The sequence below is a fragment of the Narcine bancroftii genome, unplaced genomic scaffold (assembly GCF_036971445.1).
Source record: "Narcine bancroftii isolate sNarBan1 unplaced genomic scaffold, sNarBan1.hap1 Scaffold_157, whole genome shotgun sequence".
Taxonomy (NCBI): Eukaryota; Metazoa; Chordata; class Chondrichthyes; order Torpediniformes; family Narcinidae; genus Narcine; species Narcine bancroftii.
In genome coordinates this window covers 1,353,627-1,369,311 of record NW_027211892.1, presented here as the reverse complement: position 1 = coordinate 1,369,311, position 15,685 = coordinate 1,353,627, and the positions used below count along the sequence as shown (strand labels likewise).

At 45.9% G+C, this 15,685-nt stretch overlaps 1 long non-coding RNA gene across 1 annotated transcript in view; it reads right to left on the bottom strand.

Annotated features, from left to right (window-relative positions):
* LOC138750511 (uncharacterized) overlaps window positions 1-8,393 on the bottom strand; it is a 503,134-nt gene extending 494,741 nt beyond the window's left edge. Inside the window, exon 1 of the long non-coding RNA XR_011349370.1 lies at window positions 8,268-8,393. This is a non-coding gene — a long non-coding RNA (uncharacterized lncRNA). The remainder of the gene's footprint in view (window positions 1-8,267) is intronic.
* Between the last annotated feature and the right edge of the window lie 7,292 nt (window positions 8,394-15,685).

Genomic DNA, 15,685 nt, shown 5'->3' with positions numbered 1-15,685 from the left:
AAGCAGGCTGTGGGCATCTGGAGAAAGCAGTCAAGGAACTCACACCAGGCTGTGGATTGCTAGAGACTGGTTCAAAACTGGCTAAAAGAGTATCAGGTATCAGACTTGTGATATGAGTGGGTGGTAATTGGTTCCTAATTGTGTCAGAGGTTCAAAACAGGAGGTCACATTGCCAATGACTTGGATTGGTCTGTGAGCATTGAAAGAGAATCCACAGACCCTCAGTGACTTGGCCCAGAGTTCGGGATGGTGGGTGGAGAGCATGACTGTCTTTTTCTTCTTTCTCTGACAGGCTCCTTCAGCAGCAGAATCCCTCACTGGTCTGCTTCCATGGTCACTGACCTGTGGATTGAATCCTCTGCTTCTCAGATGTTGATGGTGTGTGGTCTTCCTGTTTTCTGGTGCCCTGTGTTAGTTCTCCCCTTCCCCAGAGTTCGCGGTGGCGAGGAAATCCAACACATCTAAATAAAAACATTTTCAACTTTGAGGAGAATCTCGTATGTCTAGAAGGATGGAAAGGGCATTATTATAAATTGAAGCCTAATATTTGAATATTCAGGTGCCAAATTTGCATTTCAGGCAATTTCTGCCAATGGCAAATCTATCTGCCTCACAGCAGGAAAAAAATAATTTTGTCTGATATGACATTTTTTAATTACCTGACAGTAAATTGTCTCCTGAAATAGAGAGAGACGTTCAAGTTTCAAACTATTACAAACTCAACTCGCCAGAGCTACCTGGATTATATCTCTCCCCACTTTTTCTTTGCAAGGACACCATCTGCTCCATCTGACCTGTGACAGATTATATATTTAAATATTGTATATTGACATGTTTTTGAAAGAGATGGATTGTAGGAGTTGTGTAGGTCACAAACACAAACACTTCACAAAACAGCTCATACTTAAAATGCAAGTTTTAATGGTTCTTGAGATACTGAGAACAATGGCGTGTTTGCTTTATGAAAAGCTGAAGAATTTGTGTAATCAGGAAAGACTGATGGTCAAACCGAGAGACCATCTGTTGATTATCTGTGTTCTTAAAATTGAAATTGAAACTGAGTCAATAGAGTGCTGAGAGATGGCAGCGGTTCGAATAAGCAAGTTCTTGATTCAAGTTCCTGCACAGACAGGCTGGAGTCCGTTGGCTCACGATTCATCCTTTTGAAGAGACATAGTGGACTTCAAAGGCAGAAATGGTGGCACGTGTCATGTGATGAGACATTTTGGAGAAACATTACAAACGAAAGGCAGAAGTTGTCCATCCTGTAGGGAAGAGAGGGTTGGAGATACAGTTGTCAGAGAAGGTACAGTTACATAGTCTTCTCCTTTGACCAGGAGTAACAAGTGGATTTTAAGGAGGAAGACCACTTCTAACTGTCTCTTTGAGATCAAGAGGGCAGCTTCGTTGTGTCCATGGAAATGGCCACTTTTGATGAATAAAGTAAAAGTAATCTTGTATTTGCAACATTACCATTTTCAAATGGTGACTGAGTTCAGCCCTTGACTGGGTTTATGAAATCATTGAAGAAGAAAATAGCCACTCCACTGTCTCTTTGAAAAGAGAACAGATTCATCATGTGGAACAGATTCGGAAACCTCCTGCAAGAGAGGAAAATAAATTCTCGCAGAGTAAGCTTCAGAGCAATGTTTCTTCAACCAAGAAATTCAGACGAGTTTGAAAGAGGACTGATGACGATGTTTCCAAATACTTCAGTTGCTTTTGAGCCACAATTTAAGAAATCGACGGGTGTCAAACGACTCAAATCCAGATACAAACCTTCACAAAGCTCAAGTCAACCAGGAGATACAAACTCCTGACTGCAATGTTGCTGTGCACATTTGCTACATTATTGAAGTCTCACATTGCTTACAACAGATATTCAAAGTTAAGCAATAACCGAAATAACAGAACATTACAGGACGGTACAAGCCCTTTGGCCCAAAATGTTGTGCTGATCTAGATATTTCTAACAAAAAAAATAATACCCTGTAGCGGCTACTGCGGTAGATGTTACTAAATAAAGGCAAACACACACAAAGGTAGTCAACTCAAGACTGGTTTATTGAAGACATACACAGATCTTTTATTCCTGCCTGTTAATGAGCTCGTTAGTGAATACCTTCTGGTCCACAGGACCAACAGGTTAAAGTTACGAGCCATTAGCGCCCCGCACCTTTAGGCAGGGGCTTCAACTGATCCACTTGCTGTACTTTGGCACCCAGCTCTGTTAGCCCGCGATGTGTCAATTAAGTCTATGAATTGACAGTGGCGGTTCACAATACCGCGCTGTGCACTCGCTATATCACACCCCCCAAAATCGTCACTATAACTTAAGATGCCAGATACGCTTGATTTAGGCAGACGTCCATGTCGCCTGGGTTGATGGCACTGAACTGGTGAAGTAGGGTCCGTATGGCGGGTTTAAGTCTGTCCACGCTCAATAGCTGCGGATGCCCTCCGATGTCCAATGTATATACCACTCCATATCTCTTAATCAAACAAAATGGTCCTTCATGTGGTTTTAGTAACAGTGCCCCTGGAACCTGTCTTCATACAAATACAAATTCAGTGTTTAGTAGTGATTGGGGCACTTGTTGCCGAGGTTTGCCATACCAGTTGGTGGAGGATGGTTTGCTGTTAGCAATACCCTTACGGAGTTGCTGAAGGAATTCCATGTCTGAATTGCTTCTGAAGTGAATATCTCCTCGAACTGTAAGGGCCAGACAAAACAACAATTCTGCAGATGATGTAGACAGATTTTCTTTTGGAGCTGTTCATACTCCTAATAGAACCCAAGGTAGTTCATTGACCCAGTTGGGGCCAGTGCTTCAGGCCTTCAGTGAAGATTTAAGTTGATGATGGAAACGTTCCACCAGGCCATTGGACTGCGGATGGTACGCAGTAGTGTGGTGCAACTGTGTACCGAAAAAATGAGCCAAGGAAGCCCATAATGCCAAAGTGAACTGTGCTCCACGGTTATGTATGTCGGCACTCCAAATCTAGCAATCCAATTTAAGATGAATGCTCTCGCATATGCCTCAGTATTACTGACTGGTAATGGAATGGCCTCTGGCCAGCGTGTGAAGTGGTCAACTACCATGAGAATATACCTCATGACCTGTGATACTGGTAATGGTCCAACCAGATCCACGTGCACATACACTAATCTTCTGCGTGTTGTCGGGAATGACTGCAGGGGTGCCTTGGTTTGGTGCGGAATTTTCAGATTGGCAGGATATACACGATCGGGCCCATTGAGTGACGTCTTTTTTCAGCCCATGTCACATGTACTTATTTGACATTACTTTGACTGAAGTCCAGATGGATGAGTGTGATAGATTGTGAATGTCATGTTGTGGTGCCACCTGTTGAATGTCGAGTCCAGTGATAGCTATACTGTATGCCTGTATATCCGAATCCGCAGATTGTGCTGCAGCCAGTTCAGTAATGTTGACTCCACCTTGAATATGGCACACATTTGATCTAGAGAGCACATCTGCGACCAGATTGTCCCTTCCCGAAATATGACGTATGTCCGTAGTAAACTACGAAATGTAGGACAAATGTAGTTGTTGTCTTGCCAACCAAAGATCTGTGACTTTGCTAAAGGCGAAAATGAGCGGTTTATGGTCTGTGAATATGGTGAAATGTTGACCTTACAAGATATAACGAAAGTGCCTTATAGACAGATAAAGTGCTAATAGCTCTCGATCAAAGGCGCTGTATTTCATTTCCGCTGCTCTTAGATGACGACTCAAGATGGCAAGGGGCTGATAATGGCCATTGACGTATGTTCCAGAACTGCACACAGCTGTTCTTGAGGCATAAAAGCAGTTTCAGGATTTGGATGCGCAAGCATTGCTGCTTTGGCTAATACCTCTTTGGCGGATATAAATGCAGCCTCTGCTTCTGAGGTCTAGGTAATGTTTTTGTTTGGAGCAGAGATGATGCCAAACAGGGGTTGCAGGATGTCAGCAATCCTGGGAATAAATCTGTGATAAAAAAATTATCATTGCCAAAAACTTCTCCAGCCCTTTGACAGTGATAGGTCTGGAGATTTTATGGATGTCGTCTACCTTGCCTGATAACGGAGATATGCCATCTGCTTTAATTTGATGCCCTAAGAATTCTATGGTTCACCTGCCAAATTGACACTTCTCAAGGTTAATTGTCAGTCCAAAGTCTTGGAGCCATTGGAAAAGGCAGTGCAAATGGAGGTGGTGACCTTGCTCATTTTGACTGCTACAAGGAAGTTGTCCAAATAAATAAACGCAAAGTCTAAATCTCTGCCTACAGCGTCCATAAGCAACTGAAAAGTTTGCGCAGCATTCATACCAAATGGCATTCTGAGGAATTCATAAAGACCAAACGGCATAATAATTGCTGTCTTGGTAATATCATTCTCATGAATCGGTATCTGATGATATACCTTAACCAAATCAATCTTTGAAAGTATGCGGCAATGATTGCAGATGAGCGGCGAAATGCTGTATGTGTGGAATTGGTTATCTGTCAGGTGTTGTGACATCATTAAGCCTACAGTAGTCGCTGCAGTGTCTCCATCCGCCTGTCTCCTTGGCTACCATATGCAAAGGTGAGGCCCAAGGGCTCATTGAGCATCGGATGATACCCAATTCTTCCATTGCTTTAAATTCTGTCGCAATTTATCAGTCACCAGACACCGAGCCCTGGCATGGGCCAGTGGACCTGATGTGTCTGTGTAATGAAACCCACTATGGACTTTTCTTGAAGCATTGGAGTTCAGATGAGAATATGGGGAAATTCAGTGAGGAGAGCAATACATGCGTCGTTGTGTAACGTATGTACTCCGAGCTGTGAAACTCTCCCCTTGATGCACGCCAGTGGATATGTCCGAAAGATGGTGACGTAAACGAATTTTCTACGCTTTATGTCTACCAATAAGTTGTGGGAACATAAAAAATCCCCACCCAAAATACGTTGAGCGACAGAAGCGAGGACACAATTCCAATGGAACGTGGTTCCACCTATTCCGACTCATCTAGTGCCAAAACTTGGAATGGCAGTTTCATTCGCCGCTCTCAGGGTCAAGTGCTGTTTTTTGAGTTCTTTCAAAATACGTCGGCAAACTAAGTTCAGCACCTGTGTCTACAAGAAATTTGTGCTTACCCGCATCATCCTGAAGATACAATAGGCCTGTATATATGCCAGCTTACGGCTCTCTCGTTTCCTGACTTCTTTTTGGAGTAGGTACATGGCTGGATGCACTTATGGGCATAGTTTCCCCAGCGGCGATGGTAAAAATACCATTCTCGATGTACATCAGCATGTTCCTCTTTCTTGGTTTGGACTGCAGATACTGGAGTTTGGTAGGATGCGGGAGATGTTTCTGCAACAGAAACAGGATGTATTGGGGCAGACTCTTGTGTAGGAGTACGATAGAGCCTGTCAGCCTCTTGAGCCACGTCATGAAGATGGCGAAAATCCATGTTACCAATGTGTATCGCCACGTGAGCGGGACGTTTTGACAGAAATAAGGCTTCAAAAAGCAGACAATGGGAAGGACCATCTGACAATGCCAAATTCTCATTCATAAGGTCTGATGGATTCTTGTCAGTTTGGCCTCCCATGTTCAAATCCACATTCATCAAGTAAGTTCCAATGTGTCAAGAAGAAACTGTCGGAACCTGGTGCCCTGGTTTTCTGCTGGAGGATGAGCAATAAACTTGCTTACTCACAATGCAGTGGCTACGCCCAATGTAATCACGACATGCCAAAATTTTGTGTCTCCCGCCGTTTTAAACCAAAAATGAAACTGGGTTTCAGCTTGAAGAAACCAAATATGTGGCTGATGTGTCCAGAAAGGAGGCAAATGAAGCCCAACTGCATTAACTGTCAATGCAGCGGCAGTTGTTGCTGTGTTGAAATGTCCTCCTTTTCCATAATGATTCAAATTCGTTAAATCTTAACTTCAGGATCACCAATCTGTAGCGGCAAACACACACAAAGGAATAAGAGGAATGGAACTCTGTGGTAGCTTAAAGAAAGAAGTTACCATCTGGAAAACCCTGACGGGGCAAGTTTCATCAGCGAGACATTGAGGTGACTAATGGTGGTCCCTCAGTTGTGGAAATCCTGGATCAACAAATCACTCTCTGCAAACCCTACAAGAACCTTCCTGAGCGGTAAACATTTACCTTTCAAGCACCAAAACCTGGTGAAATGTATACATGTTCCATTCTGTGCACAGCCGAAGAATTGCCTGTATCCAGAGAACTTGGAAGAAGGAGAAGTGAGATTGAACTGTGAACCAAAGAACTTTTCATGAAATTTAAAAACATTACAAATATGTGCGCTTAGAATTTGAAGGGGGTTAATTTGGGTTAGTTAAGTATAGAGTTAAGTTAAAGTTTCATTCTATTTCCATGTTTAAAGTTGATTAAAAATAACTTCTGTTTTAAAAACCACCTGTCTTGGTGAATGTCTATTGCTGCTGGGTTTTGGGGTCCTTTGGGCTCAAAACAATATTTGCTTAGATAATCACATTGGGCCTGTTCAAAGCAGGAAATGGCTTCTACCAGCAGGAGTTTCTATTTGAGAAAAAATATTGATAGGTGGCTGGCCACATATGTTTCCTAAAAATTAATACCTTCTCTCTCCCTAAACCACATTCAGCCCTGTGACATCTTTCTCCATTGCATTACTGGGACCACCAAGGACCTGACCCATTTCCCATTTCTCCTTGCAATGCCAATATGGCAGCTGCCAATAAGAACAGACAAATCACATTTTAATTCAGCAAGCAAGATGAAAATCATCTGGACATCCTGCTTAAAAAGAAGGGGAAACAAACCTTTCTAAGTTTGTCACTTCATCTTTATTTCAATTCCCATGGGGCATTAGCAAAAAAGTATCCCATCCATTTCGTCACCAAATTATGAGTAGAATCATGATTGCTGTTCATGAAAACCCATAACCTTCAATGTTACACAGATAATCTAGGAAGAATTCTGTAACAAATGTAAATGAAATACTGAAAGAATTCCCCCGTTATAAACACTGAGATTGTAGCACGCCAAGCAACGGGGTGAGCAAAAAAAAGCGAAATCGCAGCAACACACAGACAGTCCAAGATGGCACGGACTCCACTTCATTGCCAAGAAGAAACCCGCGCCAAGCGCCATGTGCGGACTGAGGAGCCCTTCACTCCACGCAGCGGCCAGCCGGCTGGAGAGTGACATCACGATGCAATGACGTCATTGCTGGATGTCAAGGGGTACGTCACCAGAAGTGGGCGGGCCAGGGAGCACACATGGGGAATTTAAACCAGTAAAGTCAGTCTTTGTTTTACACTATCTTGTGTGGACGTCTCTTTATTTGGTAGCGATGCCGCCGCGAATGCTACTACGCGATAACTTCTTACTTGCTGCAACCAAACAGGTCTGCAAGATACACCAACCTAAATAGAAAACACAACCAGAAATCCCAGAGATCATACATTCAAAAGGATTGGTGAAATCTTTACTCTGTATTGTTAACACCAAAGTCCCTTGGTCTCAGCCCCTCAATGTGACTAAGGCATTCGGACAAGTAACTGAGAAACATTACATTTTAAACACGTCAGGATCAGAAGGGTTGGAGCATTATTGTTCAAGTGACACAACTTTTAAAAAATCATCTAACTTTATGAAGAATGTGATTCTACAACAGGAAAAACGGATGGAATCAGACACATTCTATGAGCATTTGGAAGCAAAGAAAATGGATTGGTTTTCCGTCCCTTGCGAAGCGACCTAATGACCCGACATGCCCTCCCCGACTTGCGACCGTAATGGAGGCCAAAGGATCAGACAGATCCCACAATGGTCGCAAGTCGGAGTTTTGCCCCCGTGTGAGGAGCCCTGAAGTCTAAGCGCCTATTTTTAAAATCAAATGATTTGACAAACGAGAACAGAGACACAGGGCACGTAAGACCCAAAATGTGCGAATTAACTTTGTGACTCAGTGTCCATCGGCTGGGGGCAGCCATCTTAATTTCCGTGCGCATGCGCGACTACTCAGATGGCGCTTGCGCAAAAGGTTCGCTTAGTGCCGTCAGTTCGCACATGCGCGAACCGAACGCCAAGTCGCGAACCCACCAAGCATGCTCCAATCAAGCACGTGCAAACCTCCTTCTTGCCCCTCCCCCTCCCGCTGCCAGTTACCCCGCGACCTCCGGCCTCGCCCTGTTGGCGCCACCAGGCCTTGCACCGACGCCTCGGCTCCACCAAATACCCCGCTAGTACCGGCCGATCCCAGATGTGGCCCGGCGGGCTGCGGGTCGCCCGCTTTCCTGGACCGCGCGGCTGAGGAAGGTCCCGGCGCTGCCGCCAACTTCTTCCAGTTCGACGCGACGGACCCCGAGCAGACGACGCCGTCACCAAAGTCCCGCCTCCTCACAGCAAGAGCCAATCAGCCCGCGAACCCGCCCATCAATCTAACCCGACTTCAGCTTCCAATCCAATAGCAGCCTCACCGAATCAGCCCATTGGCTCGCGCAACTGAAGCAACCAATCAGCGAGCGAGGGAACACACAGCCGCACCGAATCAGCATCGCAGGACAGAAAAGAGAGGCAGTCGAAGGAGCAGAAGACCCTTCGGCCCATCCACTTTCTAATACCCCAACTATCAAATCATTGGGAAACACAGGATCACTTTGTGCTGGCTCCTGGATTCCTCTGATCTCAAGAAATACATTGTACCCCAACTACAAGGGAGACCATTTATTATCAAGCACTCCTACATATTTATAAACGCTTCCAATTTAATGGAGGACACAAGTGGTTGTGTCAGCCAGCTGGACCGCCTCGGGGAACCTCATGGAGCAGGCAATCATGGTGAGAAGATAACGCCCCGTGGGAGGCCAGTAATGACCCTACAATGTCAATGTAGACGTGGCTGAACCTACGTGGTGCTGAGTTGAATGTCTGGGGGTGATGCCTTCACGTATGTATGAGTTGAATGTCTGGGGGTGATGCCTTCACGTATGTCTGCATTTTGGTCATTTGGCAGAGTGTTCAGGTCTTGGCCCAGTGACAACCTGTTTCCGGAGGCTCTGCAAGACGAACCTACTGACAGCCATTTTGACAGGACTGATAGCTGGGTGCGTTAGGTTTTGCACCTCATCAAAAAACTGTCATCTCCATGCTGCCGGCATGATGAGGCGGGGTTTGCCATTGAAATGTTGCAGAGGAGCGTCTATTTATCAGGTTCGATGGCAACATCCTCCAGCCTGAGCCTTGAAACTGCTGTCCTGCATGCAAGGATCTCAGGGTCTTCCTGCCGTCACCTTCCTAGGGTGAAATAGTGTATTCCCTGGGACAGGGCCTGGACAGACTTGATTGCAAGGTGAGGCAGTGCATCACCCACGATGTGTTGAATAACTGTAGTGAACTCAGACTCATATGAGAGGAGTAGCTGCTGCCTGGCCGACCACGGGTCCAACACTTTATGGAAGGCAAAAGTTAATGTCTTCTGGTCCATGAAGACTCTGAATTGTCTACCTTCCAAAAAATACCTCAAGTGCCTGACTGCCAGGAACAGCACCAATTGCTCTCAACCAAAGGTGCTGTAGTTGAGTTTGGGTGGCCAGAGGTGTCTGGTAAAGAAGGCCAGGGGCTGCCATTGCCCTTCGATGAATTGTTCCAGTGTGCCTCGTACTGTTGTGCTGGAAGCATCTACTGTGAGAATTTGGGTGTTTCTGGCCTGGCGTGTACCTGAAGGGTGGTGTTGGCCAGTGCGTCCTTGGCCTTCTGGAACCCCTCCAAATCCTCATTGTCCCAGGTAATGTCTTTACCTTTCTCCACAAGATGCGGGCCACTACCGGTATGAATCGGTGATAAAAATTAATCGAACCGGTGAATTCCTACAGCCCCCTTCACTGTGGAGGGAGGTTTGTGGAAGCACTGAACAGCCTCTACCTTTTTAAGGAGGGGTTTAGTTATGTGCCTGCTGATTTGACGCCGAACGTTTCCAGCCTGAACTGGCACTAAGCAAGGTTTATAGTTAGTCCAAATTCCTGCAGACGGGTGCACAGTCTCCTTAGATGGTCTATGTTTAGCTTCATTGCCACCACTTTGACATCTTGTGGTTACTGCCACCCTCTGCTGTTGGAGAATATCCTCCTTGGTCTCAGCCCCTCAATGTGACTAAGAACCCCTTAAAAGCCCCTAATGTTTTGGCCTTCATCACCACTCCTGGCAAGGCATTCCTGGCACCCACAACTCTGGGTAGATACCCCTGATATCTCCCCTAAACCTTCCTCCCTTTGCTTTGGGCAGATGTCATAGTGTTTGCTACTCCCATCTGGATTTCAGGCAGACCAAAGGGCATCTTTCACCGAGTTTCTGGTCTTCCACAGCTCTGGATTTCTGTCTCTGGATGCTCTGCTCAGGGAACCACCCCTATGTATCCCATTGAGTCCTAGAGTCACTGTGTCAGCAATTCTCTGCTGACCACTGCCTGATGGCCTTGTGGTCAAAATTGTTTGTCGATGAAACCATTCCCAGGAAGGTGATGTGGCAAAGTCCTGGTGACTGGGACATTGTGTGTCACCAGGGCCAGACAAATCTTTCGCAAAACCTGAGCCAGGTAGAACCTCAGCACATAGCAGCTTTTGGTGCCCTTGCTCTTTGGTTCCACGCACAGCCACACACAATCATGGCCATGCTGGTTACACCCTTGCACCCATTGATTGATGACGAACATGGTCCTTCTCCAGACTCTACCCATTTTGGACCCCCACATGAATAGGAAGACTGTTTTCGGAATTGCCAGGGTGAAGGTGTGGGGATGGGCCACACCTGTCCCACGTGCAGCAGTACTGAGAGTTCCTTGCACCTTGCACCTTGCACCTGGTTATCAGGTTTTCGCCGATTGATAAGTGTTGGGCATCTCTGTGGTTCTCGCTGTCTCCTGGATCTGGGGGTCTCTGTACTGCTCCTGGTCTCCTGGAGCTGGGGGTCTCCAAAGTGCTCACCATCTCCTTGAGTTGGTGTATTTTTCTCCACCAGCCCCACATGACAACCAAGACCCCTGGATGGAGGGCAGAGGCACAGAGAGATCAGAGAGAACACGGTTAGTTTCAACAGGTTGGGGTCCATCCAGGTGCCTGATAACGGGAGGAAACAAAGGGGGAAGGAGGATGCAGGTCATTCGATAGCAGAACATTGCGAGAGAGTGGATTCCTTGGACTCTTGAGGAGAGAAGGTGCTGGTCGATCCATCGGTTTAGGTGGGGAAGGGTATAGACATGGCAGCTGACTGGAATTGTCAGCGGGGTACTGAGACCTGGTGGAGGAGGGGAAGAAGGATGCAGTTGTGTTCTGACAAGAGAGTGCTGAGGGAGAGGCAACATGGGTGGAACCTCAAGACAAGGGTCCCCTGATTGTTTGCAGGAATGGGATCTGTAAAGAGACTCATAGATATCCAGCACAGAGCATCTTTGACCCCCTACCATCAGGAAGGAGATGTGGAGGAATAAAAGCAGAGCAGCCAGGCAGGGTAATAGCTTCTTCTCACAGGCCGTGAGATTGACAAGGCAACATGAGCTGGATGGGATCAAAGAATGAAAAAGGGGAGAGGAATATGGACTGATTACAACAGCCTGGCCAGCAGGAGAGAGGGGCCGAAGGGCTTGTTTGTATGTTGTCTATCTGGACCAGCCTTTTGCGTTCAAGCTTTAAAAAGCCAACCCATTTTTTAATTTAATAACAATGGTACAGAATGAATCAAGAGACAAGACGTCTGTCCAGCAAGAGCGTCGAAGTCACTTCCTGAAATGGAGGCTCTGGAACCACAGGGAGGTTCTGGCTGCAATGAGGCCTGGCTTCTTCTGCAAGGAGGAGAGGAGAGGCAGGAGAAATGCAGAGGAACGGGTGGTGAGGGGAGGGGGTAAGGATGCCTTCCTCCGTTCACCTCCCATTTCCTCTACCCCGTAGCCCTCCTCATTCCCCTGCCCATTCCCCTCCCCAACCCCTCAATGCCTGGACTGGTCCCAACTGCTGAAGCGAGGCAACGACCGCACATTTGTAGTAGGTTGTCGGGGCGCCGGTAGCAGGTTCTCCACCTCCCCCGACTGAGATGTTGGTTGGAGTCTAGAAGTTCTTCTTCTTGCTGAGAGCTATTGTCACCCCTCAGAGAGTCCCAAACCTCAGCAGTGGGAACATGGCTTATATTACCCAAAAGTTGTTTACTCATAGCTTATCTCTTTGAATAACTGATTTCATTATCTTCAAGGTCTCCTGACAGTCTGCAACTAGCAAAATACAACTGCATCTCTGGGCCTCATGGTGGAATTTAGATCATGTCTTCTGATTCACATGTATACATTCTTGCATAATCTGGTCGAATTCTTCCATTACAGTTCCATAGAATGAACTTGTGATGTGATTTATAACCACTCTCTAACCTTGTCATGTGAGTGAGTCCCACATTCTGAACTTGTTATATCAGTGAGTTCGACATTGAAAATGTTATGAGAGTGAGTTCCACAGTGTAATCTTGTTTTCTTAGTGAATCCCACATTGTTAACATTATGTTAGTGAGTCCCACAGTGTAAACTTGTTATGTGAGTTATTTTCGCAGTGTGACCTGGTGATGTGAGTGTGTCCCACAGTTTGACATTGTTGTGTCAGTGAGTTCAATATTGAAAATGTAATGTTCGTGAGTTCCAGAGTGTAACCTGGTTATTACACTAACCTTGCTCTGTGAATCAGTTTAAAGTGTTACATTGTTATGGAAGTGAATTTCTCAGTGTCATCCTTGTTTAGTTAATGAGTCTCAGAGTGTAACATTGGGATGTGAAGTGAGTTTCACAGTATGACCTTGTTATGTGAGGGATTCCTACAGGATAAACTTGTTATGTGAATGAATTCCACAATATAACCATGTTATGTGTTAGTCAAAAAATGTAAACTTGTTATGTCAATGAGTCCCACAGTGTAATCTTGTTATGTGAATAATTTTCACTGTGTGACCTGTTGATGTGAGTATTTCAAAGTGTGACGTTGTTATGGAAGTGAATTCCACAGTGTCAACCTGTCAAGTTAGTGAGTCTCAGAATGTAAAATTGCTATGTTATTGAGTTTGACAGTGTGGCCTTGGTATGTGAGTGAGTCCCACAGTTTGGCCTTGTTATGTCAACGGATTCGACGTTGAAAATGTAATGTGAGTGGTTTTCACAGTGTGACCTTGTGATATGAATGATTTTTGCAGTGTCGACTTGTTATGTAAGTGAGTTCCACATTCCAGCCATGTTATGTTAATGAGTCCCACAGTGTTTGTTAAGTAAATGTGTACCACAGTGTGAGATTGTTATGTTGGTGACTTCTACAGTGTGACCTTGTTATGTTGGTGACTTCTACAGTGTGACCTTATTAGTTCCACAGTGTGACATTGCTGTGCTAGTGAGTTCCACATTGTAAACTTATTATGTGATAAATTCCCATATTTTAACATTGAAGGAGTTTCCACAATGTAACTTTGTTATTTGAATGAGTTCCACAGAATGAACAGGTGATGTGATTTTTTACCCGCCGTCTAACCTTGTTATGTGAGTGAGTCCCACATTCTGAACTGATTGGATTTCGACATTGAAAATGTTTTGTTCGTGAGTCCCACAGTGTAAAATTGTTATGTGAGTGAATTTCAAAGTGTGACCTGGTGATGTCAGTGCATTTCAAAGTGTGACATTGTTATGTAAGTGAATTCCACAGTGTCAACCTATCAAATTAGTGAGTCTCAGAGTGTAAAATTGGTATGTTATTGAGTTCGACAGTGTGACCTTGTTATGTAAGGTATTCCCACAGTGTAAACTTGTTATGTGAGTGATTTCCTCAGTTGGACCTTGTTCTGTTAAGCGAGTTTGATGTTGAAAATTTTATGTGTGATTTTCACAGTGTGACCTGGTGATATGAATGATTTTCACAGTGTTGACTTGTTATGTGAGTGAGTTCCACAGTTTGACCTTGTTATGTCCATGAGTTTGACATCAAAAATGTAATGTGAGTTGTTTTCACAGTGTGACCTGGTGAGATGAATGATTTTCACAATGTGGACTTGTTATGTGAGTGAGTTCCACATTCCAGTCAGTGAGTCCCACAGTGTAACCTTGTGAAGTAAATGTGTAGCTTAGTGTGAGATGGTTCTGTTCGTGACTTCCACAGTGTGACCTTTTTATGTGAGTCGGTTCTGTAGTGAGATATTGCTGTGCGAGTGAGGTAAATTTATTATGTGAGATATTCCTTCAGTTTAACTTCATTTTTATTTTTTTTTTTATTTTTCACACTATGAACCAACCAAAATACACACAAACATTTCCCTCTTGAATATACACAGTGTAATTTTTCCCCTTTTCCCCCCTCCCTTCCCTCCTTCCTTCCCACCCCCCTCCAAACCCATTAAACATTCAACATATACAATAAACCCATTGAACAATGTCATCACCAATGAAAATAAACAAGAAAATTTTGTCATCTTCTTCTATTTCCATCATTTTAGGGGGTGGAGGTCCGCAGTAGGTCCTCTCTGTTGTGTTCCATGTACCATGAGATATGTTCCATGCACCATGAGTCGCAGGTCAGCCTGCGGCAGGGAGGGGGAATGGGCAACGGTCCTGGCGAGGTCAGGCCCCCCCCTGAGTTTCTGCCGGACCCCCTTTGACCTGCTGAGTTTCTCCCGGACCTCCCTTGACCTGCTGAGTTTCTCCCGGATCCCCCTTTGACCTACTGAGTTTCTCCCGGACCTCCCTTGACCTGCTGAGCTTCTCCTGGACCTCCCTTGACCTGCTGAGTTTCTCCCAGACCCCCCTTGACCTACTGAGTTACACCCGGACACCCTTGACCTGCTGAGTTTCTCCCGGACCCCCTTTCCTTTCCGTGCCGGTGTCCCAGGACCTTTCCAGGGCAGTCTCTGTACTCAGCACCGTGCTGGGATCCCGGTCAGCGGTAGAGGAGCAGGTGAGCGCGGCTAATCCCGATCCAGCCCACGCCACTCCTGAGATTGGCGGGGGGTTCCACCCTACCTGCACGACCAGCCTCGCTCTCCATGTGTACTCCTGGCACCCGCCGCTGGTCTGGTGGGAAGGCGCACGGCGGCCGGCACTCCCATCGCTCGGCGGGGAGCCCCACTCTTCCCTCCGGCGTCCCGACTCCATCTGCAGCTCCAAGAAACACTGTGCCACTGGGTTTCCGGAAGCTGGGAAGCGGCCTTGGCTTCCCCTGACACCTGCCAGGCCGCGCTGCGGTGGGGGGATGGGCGGGGGGCCATGACAGCGTGTTTATAAAACCACCCACCATTACTTTTCAAGAACCAGGATTTTTCTCTCTCTCTCTCACCCTGGGACACAGCGGTTACTGTGCATTCGCTATACTGGCGCGGCGGCCAGCTGGCCACCTCTAATACATTTTTGATATGATCTTGCAGGCCAAATATAATTATATCTTGGCCCGCGGGCCAGAGTTTGACATGTGTGCTTCAGTGGATAGAAGTAGTCATTGTACTTCAGGATGTCCAGTCAGGTACAGATTCTCCCAGATGTCTATTCAGTACAAGAATACTTTCGATCTCAGGCAGATTTTGAACAATAACACCATTCATTCTGCAACAACTGCCACTTAATTTTGCCAGTTGTTCAATGGCAAGCAACATGGGGAAAACACCACTGT